Source organism: Entelurus aequoreus, linkage group LG10 (assembly GCF_033978785.1).
Source record: "Entelurus aequoreus isolate RoL-2023_Sb linkage group LG10, RoL_Eaeq_v1.1, whole genome shotgun sequence".
In the NCBI taxonomy this organism is placed as follows: Eukaryota; Metazoa; Chordata; class Actinopteri; order Syngnathiformes; family Syngnathidae; genus Entelurus; species Entelurus aequoreus.
The window spans coordinates 66,397,184-66,412,752 of record NC_084740.1 but is presented as its reverse complement, the minus strand read 5'-3'; the positions used below and the strand labels follow the sequence as shown (position 1 = coordinate 66,412,752).

General features: G+C 39.3%; 1 protein-coding gene and 1 pseudogene across 1 annotated transcript in view; one reads left to right on the top strand and one right to left on the bottom strand.

The window, feature by feature from the left end:
• The window catches only part of fhip1b (FHF complex subunit HOOK interacting protein 1B), a 716,414-nt gene that overhangs the window by 188,511 nt on the left and 512,334 nt on the right, over positions 1-15,569 (top strand). The window lies entirely within an intron of this gene.
• Positions 1,082-5,367, bottom strand: LOC133659194 (uncharacterized protein DDB_G0271670-like; annotated as a pseudogene).

Below are 15,569 nucleotides of genomic sequence, written 5' to 3'. Positions count from 1 at the left end.
GTTAATATGCTAGTTTTTTCCTCATTTTGCAGGAATATACCCAAGAGTCCTATATTTTGTCATTTAAAAAAATGCTAAGTGTTAGCATGTCAATTTGCTAGCCTTTTTCCTCATTTTGCAGGATTACACCCGAGAGTCCTACATTTTGTCACTTAACAAATGCTAACTGTTTGCATGCTAATGTTGCATGTTAATATGCTAGCTTGTTTGCTTGTTTTACAGGATTACACCTAAGAGTCATATATTTTGTCACTTACCAAATGCTACTGTTAGCATGCTAATGTTGCATATTAATATGCTGGCTTGTTTGCTTATTTTGCAGGATTACACCTACGAGTCATGTATTTTGTCACTTAACAAGTGCTAACTGTTAGCATGCTAATGTTGCATGTTAATATGCTGGCTTGTTTGCTTATTTTGCAGGATTACACCTAAGAGTCATATATTTTGTCACTTACCAAATGCTACTGTTAGCATGCTAATGTTGCATGTTAATATGCTGGCTTGTTTGCTTATTTTGTAGGATTACACCTAAGAGTCATATTTTGTCACTTACCAAATGCTACTGTTAGCATGCTAATGTTTGCATGTTAATATGCTAGTCTTTTCCTCATTTTGCAGGAATATACCCAAGAGTCCTATATTTTCTCATTTAAAAAAATGCTAAGTGTTAGCATGTCAATTTGCTAGCCTTTTTCCTCATTTTGCAGGATTACACCCGAGAGTCCTACATTTTGAACACTTAACAAATGCTAACTGTTAGCATGCTAATGTTGCATGTTAATATGCCAGCTTGTTTGCTTATTTTGCAGGATTACACCCAAGAGTCATATATTTTGTCACTTCACAAATGCTAACTGTTAGTATGCTTGCTTTTTTTGCAGGTGCACAGGAGGTCAGAGGTCAAAAAGCAAACATTCAGAGCAGCGTCCATGAAAGGACACATCCTTGCAGATGATGCAAACAATCATAGTAAGTCTACACAAGTAGTCAGAAGCACTCGCTCAGGCTGCGGGGGTCAAAGGTCAAAGGGTGGTCTTCCAGCGAGATGAAGACGCGCTGAAAGCAGCAGCTGTCACTTTTAATTGTCCAGCGTCAAATAGCGTGGGGGAGCTTCCTTAAATGTGCTGAATGTGAGCGCATTGTGTTGCTCTAAAAATAAACACAACAAATATGCCAAGTGTGCATTTTGCTCTCTCGCTGACAAGTGGGGACGACCAATGAGGCGTCCTGGTCCCGCTGAGGACGCCAACGTGTGGCGAGCGAGCAGCACCACAATGTAGGCTAATCCTCGCCTTAACTCAGATCACCTATCTGCTCTTCATGCGTCCATAAAAGGTGTCATCATGATGTCAGTGAGCAGCTGCAATATAAAGCAGGGTTTTCTTCACGAAAAGTTGTTTACGTTTTTCAGAGGAAAAGTTTATAGAGAGTCAGGTTTTAATATGCTCACATGTCAAAAGGTAAATACTATCTTCAACCTGTACATTAAATACTTCATGCATGCTAATGTTGATGTACTCATTAGTTGTACTTGGGTACTCTTTTTGTTTTGTCCGACTAGAAGTGGAAGTAGTAGAAGAAGTGGAAGAAGTGGAAGTGGACGTAGTACAAGTGGAAGCAGAAGGAGTGGAAGTAGTAGAAGTGGAAGTAGTAGAAGAAGTGGAAGAAGTGGAAGTGGACGTAGTACAAGTGGAAGCAGAAGGAGTGGAAGTAGTAGAAGTGGAAGTAGTAGAAGAAGTGGAATTGGTGGAAGTGTAAGTAGTAGAAGTGGAATTAGTGGAAGTGGAAGTAGTAGAAGTCTAAGTAGTAGAAGAAGTGCAAGTAGTAGAAGAAATGTAAGTAGTAGAAGTGTAAGTAGCAGAAGTGGAAGTAGTAGAAGAAATGGAAGTAGTAATAGTGGAATTAGTGGAAGTGGAAGTAGTAGAAGAAGTGGAGGTAGTAGAAGAAGTGGAAGTAGTAGAAGTGGAATTAGTGGAAGTGGACGTAGTACAAGTGGAAGCAGAAGGAGTGGAAGTAGTAGAAATGGAAGTAGAGGAAGTGAACGCAGTACAAGTGGAAGCAGAAGGAGTGGAAGTAGGAGAAGTGGAAGTAGTGGAAGTGAACGCAGTACAAGTGGAAGCAGAAGGAGTGGAAGTAGTAGAAGTGGAAGTAGTAGAAGAAGTGGAATTGGTGGAAGTGTACGTAGTAGAAGTGGAATTAGTGGAAGTGGAAGTAGTAGAAGTCTAAGTAGTAGAAGAAGTGCAAGTAGTAGAAGAAATGTAAGTAGTAGAAGTGTAAGTAGCAGAAGTGGAATTAGTGGCAGTGGAAGCAGAAGGAGTGGAAGTAGTAGAAGAAATGGAAGTAGTAATAGTGGAATTAGTGGAAGTGGAAGTAGTAGAAGAAGTGGAGGTAGTAGAAGAAGTGGAAGTAGTAGAAGTGGAATTAGTGGAAGTGGACATAGTACAAGTAGAAGCAGAAGGATTGGAAGTAGAGAAATGGAAGTAGAGGAAGTGAACACAGTACAAGTGGAAGCAGAAGGAGTGGAAGTAGTAGAAGTGGAAGTAGTAGAAGAAGTGGAATTAGTGGAAGTGTAAGTAGTAGAAGTGGAATTAGTCAATCAATCAATCAATCAATGTTTATTTATATAGCCCTAAATCACAAGTGTCTCAAAGGGCTGTGGAAGTGGAAGTAGTAGAAGTCTAAGTAGTAGAAGAAGTGCAAGTAGTAGAAGAAGTGTAAGTAGTAGTAGTGTAAGTAGTTAGAAGTAGAATTAGTGGCAGTGGAAGCAGAAGGAGTGGAAGTAGTAGAAGAAATGGAAGTAGTAATAGTGGAATTAGTGGAAGTGGAAGTAGTAGAAGAAGTGGAGGTAGTAGAAGAAGTGGAAGTAGTAGAAGTGGAATTAGTGGAAGTGGACGTAGTACAAGTGGAAGCAGAAGGATTGGAAGTAGTAGAAATGGAAGTAGAGGAAGTGAACGCAGTACAAGTGGAAGCAGAAGGAGTGGAAGTAGTAGAAGTGGAAGTAGTAGAATAAGTGGAATTGGTGGAAGTGTAAGTAGTAGAAGTGGAATTAGTCAATCAATCAATCAATCAATGTTTATTTATATAGCCCTAAATCACAAGTGTCTCAAAGGGCTGTGGAAGTGGAAGTAGTAGAAGTAGTAGAAGAAGTGGAATTAGTGGAAGTGGAAGTAGTAGAAGTGGAATTAGTCAATCAATCAATCAATCAATGTTTATTTATATAGCCCTAAATCACAAGTGTCTCAAAGGGCTGTGGAAGTAGTAGAAGTCTAAGTAGTAGAAGAAGTGCAAGTAGTAGAAGAAGTGTAAGTAGTAGTAGTGTAAGTAGTTAGAAGTGGAATTAGTGGAAGTGGATGTAGTACAAGTGGAAGCAGAAGGAGAGAAAGTAGTAGAAGTGGAAGTAATAGTAGTGGAATTAGTGGAAGTGAACACAGTACAAGTGGAAGCAGAAGGAGTGGAAGTAGTAGAAGTGGAAGTAGTAGAAGAAGTGGAATTAGTGGAAGTGGAAGTAGTAGAAGTGGAATTAGTGGAAGTGGAAGTAGTCTAAGTCTAAGTAGTAGAATAAGTGGAAGTAGTAGAAGAAGTGGAAGTAGTGGAAGTGAACGCAGTACAAGTGGAAGCAGAAGGAGTGGAAGTAGTAGAAGTGGAAGTAGTAGAAGAAGTGGAATTGGTGGAAGTGTAAGTAGTAGAAGTGGAATTAGTGGAAGTGGAAGTAGTAGAAGTCTAAGTAGTAGAAGAAGTGCAAGTAGTAGAAGAAATGTAAGTAGTAGAAGTGTAAGTAGCAGAAGTGGAATTAGTGGCAGTGGAAGCAGAAGGAGTGGAAGTAGTAGAAGAAATGGAAGTAGTAATAGTGGAATTAGTGGAAGTGGAAGTAGTAGAAGAAGTGGAGGTAGTAGAAGAAGTGGAAGTAGTAGAAGTGGAATTAGTGGAAGTGGACATAGTACAAGTAGAAGCAGAAGGATTGGAAGTAGAGAAATGGAAGTAGAGGAAGTGAACACAGTACAAGTGGAAGCAGAAGGAATGGAAGTAGTAGAAGTGGAAGTAGTAGAAGAAGTGGAATTAGTGGAAGTGTAAGTAGTAGAAGTGGAATTAGTCAATCAATCAATCAATCAATGTTTATTTATATAGCCCTAAATCACAAGTGTCTCAAAGGGCTGTGGAAGTGGAAGTAGTAGAAGTCTAAGTAGTAGAAGGAGTGCAAGTAGTAGAAGAAGTTTAAGTAGTAGTAGTGTAAGTAGTTAGAAGTGGAATTAGTGGAAGTGGATGTAGTACAAGTGGAAGCAGAAGGAGAGAAAGTAGTAGAAGTGGAAGTAGTAGTAGTGGAATTAGTGGAAGTGAACACAGTACAAGTGGAAGCAGAAGGAGTGGAAGTAGTAGAAGTGGAAGTAGTAGAAGAAGTGGAATTAGTGGAAGTGTAAGTAGTAGAAGTGGAATTAGTCAATCAATCAATCAATCAATGTTTATTTATATAGCCCTAAATCACAAGTGTCTCAAAGGGCTGTGGAAGTGGAAGTAGTAGAAGTCTAAGTAGTAGAAGAAGTGCAAGTAGTAGAAGAAGTTTAAGTAGTAGTAGTGTAAGTAGTTAGAAGTGGAATTAGTGGAAGTGGATGTAGTACAAGTGGAAGCAGAAGGAGAGAAAGTAGTAGAAGTGGAAGTAGTAGTAGTGGAATTAGTGGAAGTGAACACAGTACAAGTGGAAGCAGAAGGAGTGGAAGTAGTAGAAGTGTAAGTAGTAGAAGAAGTGGAATTAGTGCAAGTGTAAGTAGTAGAAGTGGAATTAGTGGAAGTGGAAGTAGTCTAAGTCTAAGTAGTAGAAGAAGTGGAAGTAGTAGAAGAAGTGGAAGTAGTGGAAGTGAACGCAGTACAAGTGGAAGCAGAAGGAGTGGAAGTAGTAGAAGTGGAAGTAGTAGAAGAAGTGGAATTGGTGGAAGTGGAAGTAGTCTAAGTCTAAGTAGTAGAAGAAGTGGAAGTAGTAGAAGAAGTGGAAGAAGTGGAAGTGGACGTAGTACAAGTGGAAGCAGAAGGCGTGGAAGTAGTAGAAATGGAAGTAGTGGAAGTGAACGCAGTACAAGTGGAAGCAGAAGGAGTGGAAGTAGTAGAAGTGGAAGTAGTAGAAGAAGTGGAATTGGTGGAAGTGTAAGTAGTAGAAGTGGAATTAGTGGAAGTGGAAGTAGTAGAAGTCTAAGTAGTAGAAGAAGTGCAAGTAGTAGAAGAAATGTAAGTAGTAGAAGTGTAAGTAGCAGAAGTGGAAGTAGTAGAAGAAATGGAAGTAGTAATACTGGAATTAGTGGAAGTGGAAGTAGTAGAAGAAGTGGAGGTAGTAGAAGAAGTGGAAGTAGTAGAAGTGGAATTAGTGGAAGTGGACATAGTACAAGTAGAAGCGGAAGGATTGGAAGTAGAGAAATGGAAGTAGAGGAAGTGAACACAGTACAAGTGGAAGCAGAAGGAGTGGAAGTAGTAGAAGTGGAAGTAGTAGAAGAAGTGGAATTAGTGGAAGTGTAAGTAGTAGAAGTGGAATTAGTCAATCAATCAATCAATCAATCAATGTTTATTTATATAGCCCTAAATCACAAGTGTCTCAAAGGGCTGTGGAAGTGGAAGTAGTAGAAGTCTAAGTAGTAGAAGAAGTGCAAGTAGTAGAAGAAGTGTAAGTAGTAGTAGTGTAAGTAGTTAGAAGTGGAATTAGTGGAAGTGGATGTAGTACAAGTGGAAGCAGAAGGAGAGAAAGTAGTAGAAGTGGAAGTAGTAGTAGTGGAATTAGTGGAAGTGAACACAGTACAAGTGGAAGCAGAAGGAGTGGAAGTAGTAGAAGTGGAAGTAGTAGAAGAAGTGGAATTAGTGGAAGTGTAAGTAGTAGAAGTGGAATTAGTGGAAGTGGAAGTAGTCTAAGTCTAAGTAGTAGAAGAAGTGGAAGTAGTAGAAGAAGTGGAAGTAGTAGTAGTAGTAGTAGTGTAAGTAGTAGAAGTGGAATTAGTGGAAGAGGATGTAGTACAAGTGGTAGCAGAAGGAGTGGAAGTAGTAGAAGAAGTGGAAGTAGTAGTAGTGGAATTAGTGGAAGTGGAAGTAGTAGAAGTGGAAGTAGTAAAAGTGGAAGTACAAGTGGCAGTAGAAGGAGTGGAAGTAGTCGTAGTGGAAGTAGTAGAAGTGGAAGTAGTTCAAGTGGAAGTAGAGGGAGTGGAAGCAGAAGAAGTGGAAGCAGAAGGAGTGGAAGTAGTAGTCGTGAAAGTAGTAGAAGTGGAAGTAGTAGAAGAAGTGGAAGTAGTAGTAGTGGAATTAGTGGAAGTAGGTGAAGTGGATTTAGTGGCAGTGGAAGTAGTAGAAGTCTAAGTAGTAGAAGAAGTGGAAGTAGTAGTAGAATAAGTGTAAATAGTAGTAGTGTAAGTAGTAGAAGTGGGATTAGTGGAAGTGGACGTAGTACACATGGAAGCGGAAGTAGTAGAAGTGGAAGTAGTAGAAGAAGTGGAAGTAGTAGTAGTGGAATTAGTGGAAGTGGAAGTAGTAGAAGTGGAAATAGTAAAAGTGGAAGTAGTACAAGTGGAAGTAGAAGTTGAAGGAGTGGAAGCAGAAGAAGTGGAAGTAGAAGGACTGGAAGTAGTAGTCGTGGAAGTGGTCGAAGTGGAAGTAGAAAGAGTGGAAGCAGAAGGAGTAGAAGTAGTAGTTGTGAAAATAGTAGAAGTGAAAGAAGTGGAAGTAGCAGTAGTGGAATTAGTGGAAGTAGTAGAAGTGGAAGTAGTAGTTGTGGAAGTAGAAGGAGTGGAAGTAGAAGAAGTGGAAGTAGAAGGAGTGGAAGTAGCACAAGTGGAAGTAGAAGTAGAAAGAGTGGAAGCAGAAGAAGTGGAAGTAGTAGGAGTGGAAGTAGTAGTCATGGAAGTAATAGTAGTGGAAGTAGTAGAAGTGGAAGTAGTAGAAGAAGTGGAAGTAGAAGGAGTGGAAGTAGCACAAGTGGAAGTAGAAGTAGAAAGAGTGGAAACAGAAGAAGTGGAAGTAGTAGGAGTGGAAGTAGTAGTAATGAAAGTAATAGTAGTGGAAGTAGTAGAAGTGGAAGTAGTAGAAGAAGTGGAAGTAGCAGTAGTGGAATTAGTGAAAGTGGAAGTAGTAGAAGAAGTGGAAGTAGTAGTAGTGGAATTAGTGAAAGTGGAAGTAGTAGAAGTGGAAGTAGAAGTAGAAGGAGTGGAAGCAGAAGAAGTGGAGTGGTAGTCGTGGAAGTAATAGAAGTGGAAGTAATAGAAGTGGAAGTAGTAGGGGTGTTTGTGTGTGCATGATAACATGATGTTTGTGTGTGCATGATAACATGATGTTTGTGTGTGCATGACGGCATAGTGTGTGTGCATGCTGTTTTTGTGTGCATGGTAGCATGATGTTTGTGTGTGCATGGTAGCATGATGTTTGTGTGTGCATGATAGCATGATGATTGTGTGTGCATGATAGCATGATGTTTGTGTGTGCATGCTGTTTTTGTGTGCATGGTAGCATGATGTTTGTGTGTGCATGATAGCATGATGTTTGTGTGTGCATGATAACATGATGTTTGTGTGTGCATGATAGCATGATGTTTGTGTGTGCATGATAGCATGATGTTTGTGTGTGCATGATAACATGATGTTTGTGTGTGCATGATAGCATGATGTTTGTGTGTGCATGACGGCATAGTGTGTGTGCATGCTGTTTTTGTGTGCATGGTAGCATGATGTTTGTGTGTGCATGGTAGCATGATGTTTGTGTGTGCATGATAGCATGATGTTTGTGTGTGCATGATAGCATGATGTTTGTGTGTGCATGATAGCATGATGTGTGTGCATGATAGCATGATGTTTGTGTGTGCATGATAGCATGATGTTTGTGTGTGCATGACGGCATAGTGTGTGTGCATGCTGTTTGTGTGTGCATGATAGCATGATGTGTGTGCATGATAGCATGATGTTTGTGTGTGCATGATAGCATGATGTTTGTGTGTGCATGATAGCATGATGTTTGTGTGTGCATGATAGCATGATGTGTGTGCATGATAGCATGATGTTTGTGTGTGCATGATAGCATGATGTGTGTGCATGATAGCATGATGTGTGTGCATGATAGCATGATGTTTGTGTGTGCATGATAGCATGATGTGTGTGCATGATAGCATGATGTTTGAGTGTGCATGATAGCATGATGTGTGTGCATGATAGCATGTTTGTGTGTGCATGATAGCATGATGTGTGTGCATGATAGCATGATGTTTGTGTGTGCATGATAGCATGATGTGTGTGCATGATAGCATGATGTTTGTGTGTGCATGATAGCATGTTTGTGTGTGCATGATAGCATGATGTGTGTGCATGATAGCATGATGTGTGTGCAAGATAGCATGATGTTTGTGTGTGCATGATAGCATGATGTGTGTGCATGATAGCATGATGTTTGTGTGTGCATGATAGCATGTTTGTGTGTGCATGATAGCATGATGTGTGTGCATGATAGCATGATGTTTGTGTGTGCATGATAGCATGATGTGTGTGCATGATAGCATGATGTTTGTGTGTGCATGATATCATGATGTTTTTGTGTGCATGATAGCATGATGTGTGTGCATGATAGCATGATGTTTGTGCGTGCATGATAGCATGTTTGTGTGTGCATGATAGCATGATGTGTGTGCATGATAGCATGATGTTTGTGTGTGCATGATAGCATGATGTGTGTGCATGATAGCATTTTTGTGTGTGCATGATAGCATGATGATAGCATGATGTTTGTGTGTGCATGATAGCATGATGTTTGTGTGTGCATGATAGCATGATGTGTGTGCATGATAGCATGATGTTTGTGTGTGCATGATAGCATGATGTTTGTGTGTGCATGATAGCATGATGTTTGTGTGTGCATGATAGCATGATGTTTTTGTGTGCATGATAGCATGATGTGTGTGCATGATAGCATGACGTTTGTGCGTGCATGATAGCATGTTTGTGTGTGCATGATAGCATAATGTGTGTGCATGATAGCATGATGTTTGTGTGTGCATGATAGCATGATGTGTGTGCATGATAGCATTTTTGTGTGTGCATGATAGCATGATGATAGCATGATGTTTGTGTGTGCATGATAGCATGATGTTTGTGTGTGCATGATAGCATGATGTGTGTGCATGATAGCATGATGTTTGTGTGTGCATGATAGCATGATGTGTGTGTGCATGATAGCATGATGTTTGTGTGCATGATAGCATGATGTGTGTGTGCATGATAGCATGATGTGTGTGTGCATGATAGCATGATGTGTGTGTGCATGATGGCATGAAGCTGTGTGATTGATTCCTGTGGGGGATGGGCGGGGGGGGGGGGGGGTACTCCGACCTTGACATCCCAACCAAGCGACCCTGAGGGGCAAACAGAAAGGTCGTGTTTTCCCAATGGTGTTCTTTGAAAAGCCAACTTGTTTTGTCCAGCATTTCTCTAAATGACAACCTTTGTTAGCGCTAAAGCTAACACATGTTTCTCCCCAATACTCAAAACTTTCATGCATTTCTAAAAAAAAAAACTATCTTAGAAAAGCTTTAATGTTAGCACGTAGCTCACATAGCTATGCTAATGTTGCTAACCTAGCGTGATGTAGCCAGTACAACAACACACTTAAGTTACAACACACCATAGTTGTGTACCACTGGCACTTCTTTTAAATGGCCGTAAAAGAAGTGAAGTAGAATACACTATTTGTAAGAACTCACGATTAAACAGTATTTGCTTTTGTTTATGTTTAATAAATAAAGACAGTGTTTGAATCTTTTGTGGCTGAGCAAGCATGCGTGTTACATTCAAATATGTTCCTTTGTGCTGAGTATAACATTCTTCTTGGATTAGTACCAAGTGTATTGTTGTGTACAGTATCAAGTGTGTTGTTGTGTACAGTATCAAGTGTGTTGTTGTGTACAGTATCAAGTGTATTGTCGTGTGCAGTATCAAGTGTGTTGTTGTGTACAGTACCAAGTGTATTGTTGTGTACAGTATCAAGTGTATTGTCGTGTACAGTATCAAGTGTATTGTTGTGTACAGTATCAAGTGTGTTGTTGTGTACAGTATCAAGTGTATTGTTGTGTACAGAATCAAATGTGTTGTTGTGTACAGTATCAAGTGTGTTGTTATTAGGTCGATAATGGCTTTTTTGACGATATCCGATATTGTCCAACTCTTAATTACCGATACCGATATCAACCGATACTGTCATCAACCGATACCGATATATACAGTCGTGGAATTAACACATTATTATGCCTAATTTGGACAACCAGGTATGGTGAAGATAAGGTCCTTTTTAAAAAAATAAGATAAATAAATGTAAAACATTTTCTTGAATAAAAAAGAAAGTAAAACAATATAAAAACAGTTACATAGAAACTAGTAATCAATGAAAATGAGTCAAATGAACTGTTAAAGGTTAGTACTATTAGTGGACCAGCAGCACGCACAATCATGTGTGCTTACGGACTGTATCCCTTGCAGACTGTATTGATATATATTGATATATAATGTAGGAACCAGAATATTAATAACAGAAAGAAACAACCCTTTTGTGTGAATGAGTGTAAATGGGGGAGGGAGGTTTTTTGGGTTGGTGTACTAATTGTAAGTGTATCTTGTGTTTTTTATGTTGATTTAATAAAAAAATAAAAAAAAAACCCACAAAAAAACGATACAGTTAATAAAAAAATGATACCGATAATTTCCGATATTACATTTTAAAGCATTTATCGGCCGATAATATCGGCAGGCCGATATTATCGGACATTTCTAGTTGTTATGTACAGTATCAAGTGTGTTATGTACAGTACCAAGTATGTTGTTGTCTACAGTATCAAGTATGTTGTTGTCTACAGTATCAAGTATGTTGTTGTGTACAGTATCAAGTGTGTTGTTGTCTACAACAGTGGTCCCCAACCACCGGGCCGCGGCCTGGTACTGGTCCGTGGATCAATTGGTACCCGGCCGCACAAAAAAAATAAAAAAAAATAAATAAATAATAATAATAATAATAATTAAAAAATTTTTTTTTAATCAACATAAAAAAAACAAGATACACTTACAATTAGTGCACCAACCCAAAAAACCTCCCTCCGCCATTTACACTCATTCACACAAAAGGGTTGTTTCTTTCTGTTATTAATATTCCGGTTCCTACATTATATATCAATATATATCAATACAGCCTTGCAGGGATACAGTCCGTAAGCACACATGATTGTATTTTTTTATGACAACAAAAAAAAAAAAAAAAAAAATATCATAACACCCCCCCCACTCCCCCGGTCCGTGGGACAAATTTACAAGCGTTGACCGGTCCGCAGTTACAAAAAGGTTGGGGACCACTGGTCTACAGTATCAAGTGTGTTGTTGTGTACAGTATCAAGTGTGTTGTTGTGTACAGTATCAAGTGTGTTGTTGTGTACAGTATCAAGTGTGTTGTGTACAGTATCAAGTGTGTTGTTGTGTACAGTATCAAGTGTTTTGTGTACAGTATCAAGTGTGTTGTGTACAGTATCAAGTGTGTTGTTGTGTACAGTATCAAGTGTGTTGTGTACAGTATCAAGTGTGTTCTTAAAGGAGCGTAAAGGCGACACTGAAATGTGTCCAAGTCAGCATCCACACCAAAACATACTTTTTTTCCCATGAAATATTCTTATTAATACGACCACCTTGTTGGTAAAAGTTCTATACTTCCATAATAATAATAATAATGTTATTGTAGCACCTTAATAATCATTATTATTATTGAAGTGCCCCATTAAAAATAATAACTTGGCGTGTTAACTGCTAGCATGCTAATGTTAGCATGCTAACTTTACGTTTTCTCTCTCTAATTAGACAACCATACACCTTACAGTCATGTAACTTGGCGTGTGACACATGCTAACTGATAGCATGCTAACATTAGCTTGCTAACTATTGGAGCTAGTTTGGCTACCGTTTACCCCAGAGTCAAATAACTTGGTACGTGACACTTGTTAACTGTTAGCATGCAAACGATAGCATGCTAGCAAGCTAACTTAAGCATGCTAAATTTTATTATTAACATGCTAACTTGAGTTTTTTTGTCTCTAATTAGACAGCCATACACCTTACAGCAGTGGTCTCAGACACGCGGCCTGCGGGCCAATTGCGGCCTGCGAGACGTTATTTTGCAGCCCGCACCTTAATATGAAAATGTTATGTTAGCGCGGCCCGCGAGTTTTATATGAATGGCGCTTGACAGCGTCATACTTGCCAACCCTCCCGATTTTTCCGGGAGTCTCCCGAATTTCAGGGTACGCATTCTCTCGAATGTCTTCACCCAATCAACAATAATAAGGGCATGTCGTGACGGCACTGCCTTTAACGCCCTCTACAACCCGTACAAACGGCTTGCCGGCCCAGTCACATGTTGTATTTTTAGAACACTTTCCACTTTGTATCAGTCCATCTTAGATGAGCTCAGGCCCAGCGAAGCCGACGGCGTTTCTGGGTGTTGTTGATAAACGGTTTTCGCCTTGCATAGGAGAGTTTTAACTTGCACTTACAGATGTAGCGACCAACTGTAGTTACTGACAGTGGGTTTCTGAAGTGTTCCTGAGCCCATGTGGTGATATCCTTTACACACCGATGTCGCTTGTCGATGCAGTTCAGCCGGAGGGATGGAAGGTCACGGGCTTAGCTGCTTACGTGCAGTGATTTCTCCAGATTCTCTGAACCCTTTGATGATATTACGGACCGTAGATGGTGAAATCCCTCAATTCCTTGCAATAGCTGGCTGAGAAAGGTTTTTCTTAAACTGTTCAACAATTTGCTCACGCATTTGTTGACAAAGTGGTGACCCTCGCCCCATCCTTGTAGCATTTCATGGAATCCACTTTTATACCCAATCATGGCACCCACCTGTTCCCAATTTGCCTGTTCACCTGTGGGATGTTCCAAATAAGTGTTTATTGCCACCTTTCCCCACTTCTTTGTCATGTGTTGCTGGCATCAAGTTCTGGCCGGCCCGGTCACATGTTGTATTTGGCTTCCGTACACACATGTAAGTGACTGCAAGACATACTTGGTCAACAGCCATACAGGTCACACTGAGGGTGGCCGTATAAACAACTTTAGCACTGTTACAATTATGCGCCACATTGTGAACCCACACCAAAGAAGAATGACAAACACATTTCGGGAGAACATCCGCACCGTAACACAACATAAACACAACAGAACAAATACCCAGAATCCCATGCAGCCCTAACTCTTCCGGGACGCTACGATATACACCCCCCAACCCTGCTCCCCCACATATTATTTTTTAAAGAAATATTTTCTTGCGGCTCAGCCTCACCCAGATTCGGCATCCAGTGGCCCCCAGGTAAATTAAGTTTGAGACCCCCGCCTTACAGTCATAACTTGGCGTGTGACACATGCTAACTGATAGTATGCTAACATTAGCTTGCTAACTTTTTGAGCTAGTTTTGCTACCGTTTTTAAAAAAAATGAGAATCGATTCTGAAGCGCACAACGTGAGAATCGCGATTCGAATTCGAATCGATTTTTTTCCCCACACCCCTACCTAAAACACACAGATTCGGACACTGGGCACCATCTTCAAAGTACGGCAACCCCCCGCCAGAGGTCCAGGGCACAGATGCCAGGCCTATCAAATGTTCTAGTTATTATTAAGGTGCTACAATAATAATTATTTGGAAAGATAGTGTTTCATTTGTAGGGGTTTTGCTGTGGAAGGAAAGTTCATCTCTGTAAGTTTTAGTGCAAATATGAAAAAAATAGAAGGAAAAACAAGGTGCCTTAAAAAGTGACCAAATATTAAATTTCTCTGCACTGTATATGTGATCATATTTACAAATACTAATTACCGTATTTTTCGGACTATAAGTCGCCGTTTTTTTTCATAGTTTGGCCGGGGGTGCGACTTATACTCAGGAGCGACTTATGTGTGAAATTATTAACACATTACCGTAAAATATCAAATAATATTATTTAGCTCATTCACGTGAGAGACTAGACCGGGGGTCGGCAACCCGCGGCTCTAGAGCCGCATGCGGCTCTTTAGCGCCGCCCTAGTGGCTCTCTGGAGATTTTTCAAAAATGTATGAAGAATGGAAAAAGATGAGGGGAAAAAAATCGATTTTTTTGTTTTAGTATGGTTTCTGTAGGAGGACAAACATTACACAAACCTCCCTAATTGTTATAAATCACACTGTTTATATTAAACATGCTTCACTGATTCGAGTATTTGGCGAGCGCCGTTTTGTCCTACTAATTTTGGCGGTCATGAACTCACCGTATAGTTTGTTTACATGTATAACTTTCTCCGACTTTCTAGGACGTGTTTTATGCCACTTCTTTTTCTGTCTCATTTTGTCCACCACACTTTTAACGTTGGGCATGAGTGCACAAAGGTGAGTTTTGTTGATGTTATTGACTTGTGTGGAGTGCTAATAGGACATATTTGGTCACTGCATGACTGCAAGCTAATCGATGCTAACATGCTATTTAGGCTAGCGATATGTACACATTGCATCATTATGCCTCATTTGTAGGTATATTTGAGGTCATTTAGTTTCCTTTAAGTCCTCTTAATTAAATTTATATCCAATGACACATGTAATATGGCTTTTAATTTTTTGCGGCTCCAGACAGATTTGTTTTTGTATTTTTGGTCCAATATGGCTCTTTCAACATTTTGGGTTGCCGACCCCTGGACTAGACGTATAAGATTTCATGGGATTTAGCGATTAGGAGTGACAGATTGCAAGATTTCATGGGATTTAGCGATTAGGAGTGACAGATTGCGCATGTTCTATATGTTATAGTTATTTGAATGACTCTTACCATAATATGTTACGTTAACATACCAGGCACGTTCTCAGTTGGTTATTTATGCCTCATATAACGTACACTTATTCAGCCTGTTGTTCACTATTCTTTATTTATTTTAAATTGCCTTTCAAATGTCTATTCTTGGTGTTGGGTTTTATCAAATAAATTTCCCCCAAAAATGCGACTTATACTCCAGTGCGACTTATATATGTTTTTTTCCTTCCTTATTATGCATTTTCGGCCGGTGCGACTTATACTCCGAAAAATACGGTATTGATGTCAGTGCAGACATGTTGGTGACATTCTCTGGCAGTGAAGCATTCCTGGAGGGTCGAAATTAAAGAATTAAATCATTAAATAATGACCTGAATGTGTCATTAGTTCATTGAAATTGGAATTAAAAAAATATAAATATATGTGTGATGACATGCGTCATTGATTAATTTAACATCAAACGTGTTTACTGCTTAATTATTTCACAATGTATTTCATTAATCCAATATGCGATCAGTTATTGATTTAACTATTACACAATTTACATCACAATATTAATACATTATTTCATGATTCAATTACTTTAAAAATGTGTGGATCAGCGCTTCATTAACGCTGGCACACATGTTCATAAAATAATGAAATAAATCATTCAATTGTCAAATAATTACAGTAATTAAATGTTGAAATTACTGTTTTAATCGTGAAATAATTATGTATTAAAAAACGGTTAATTTAAACTAAAAATCTATT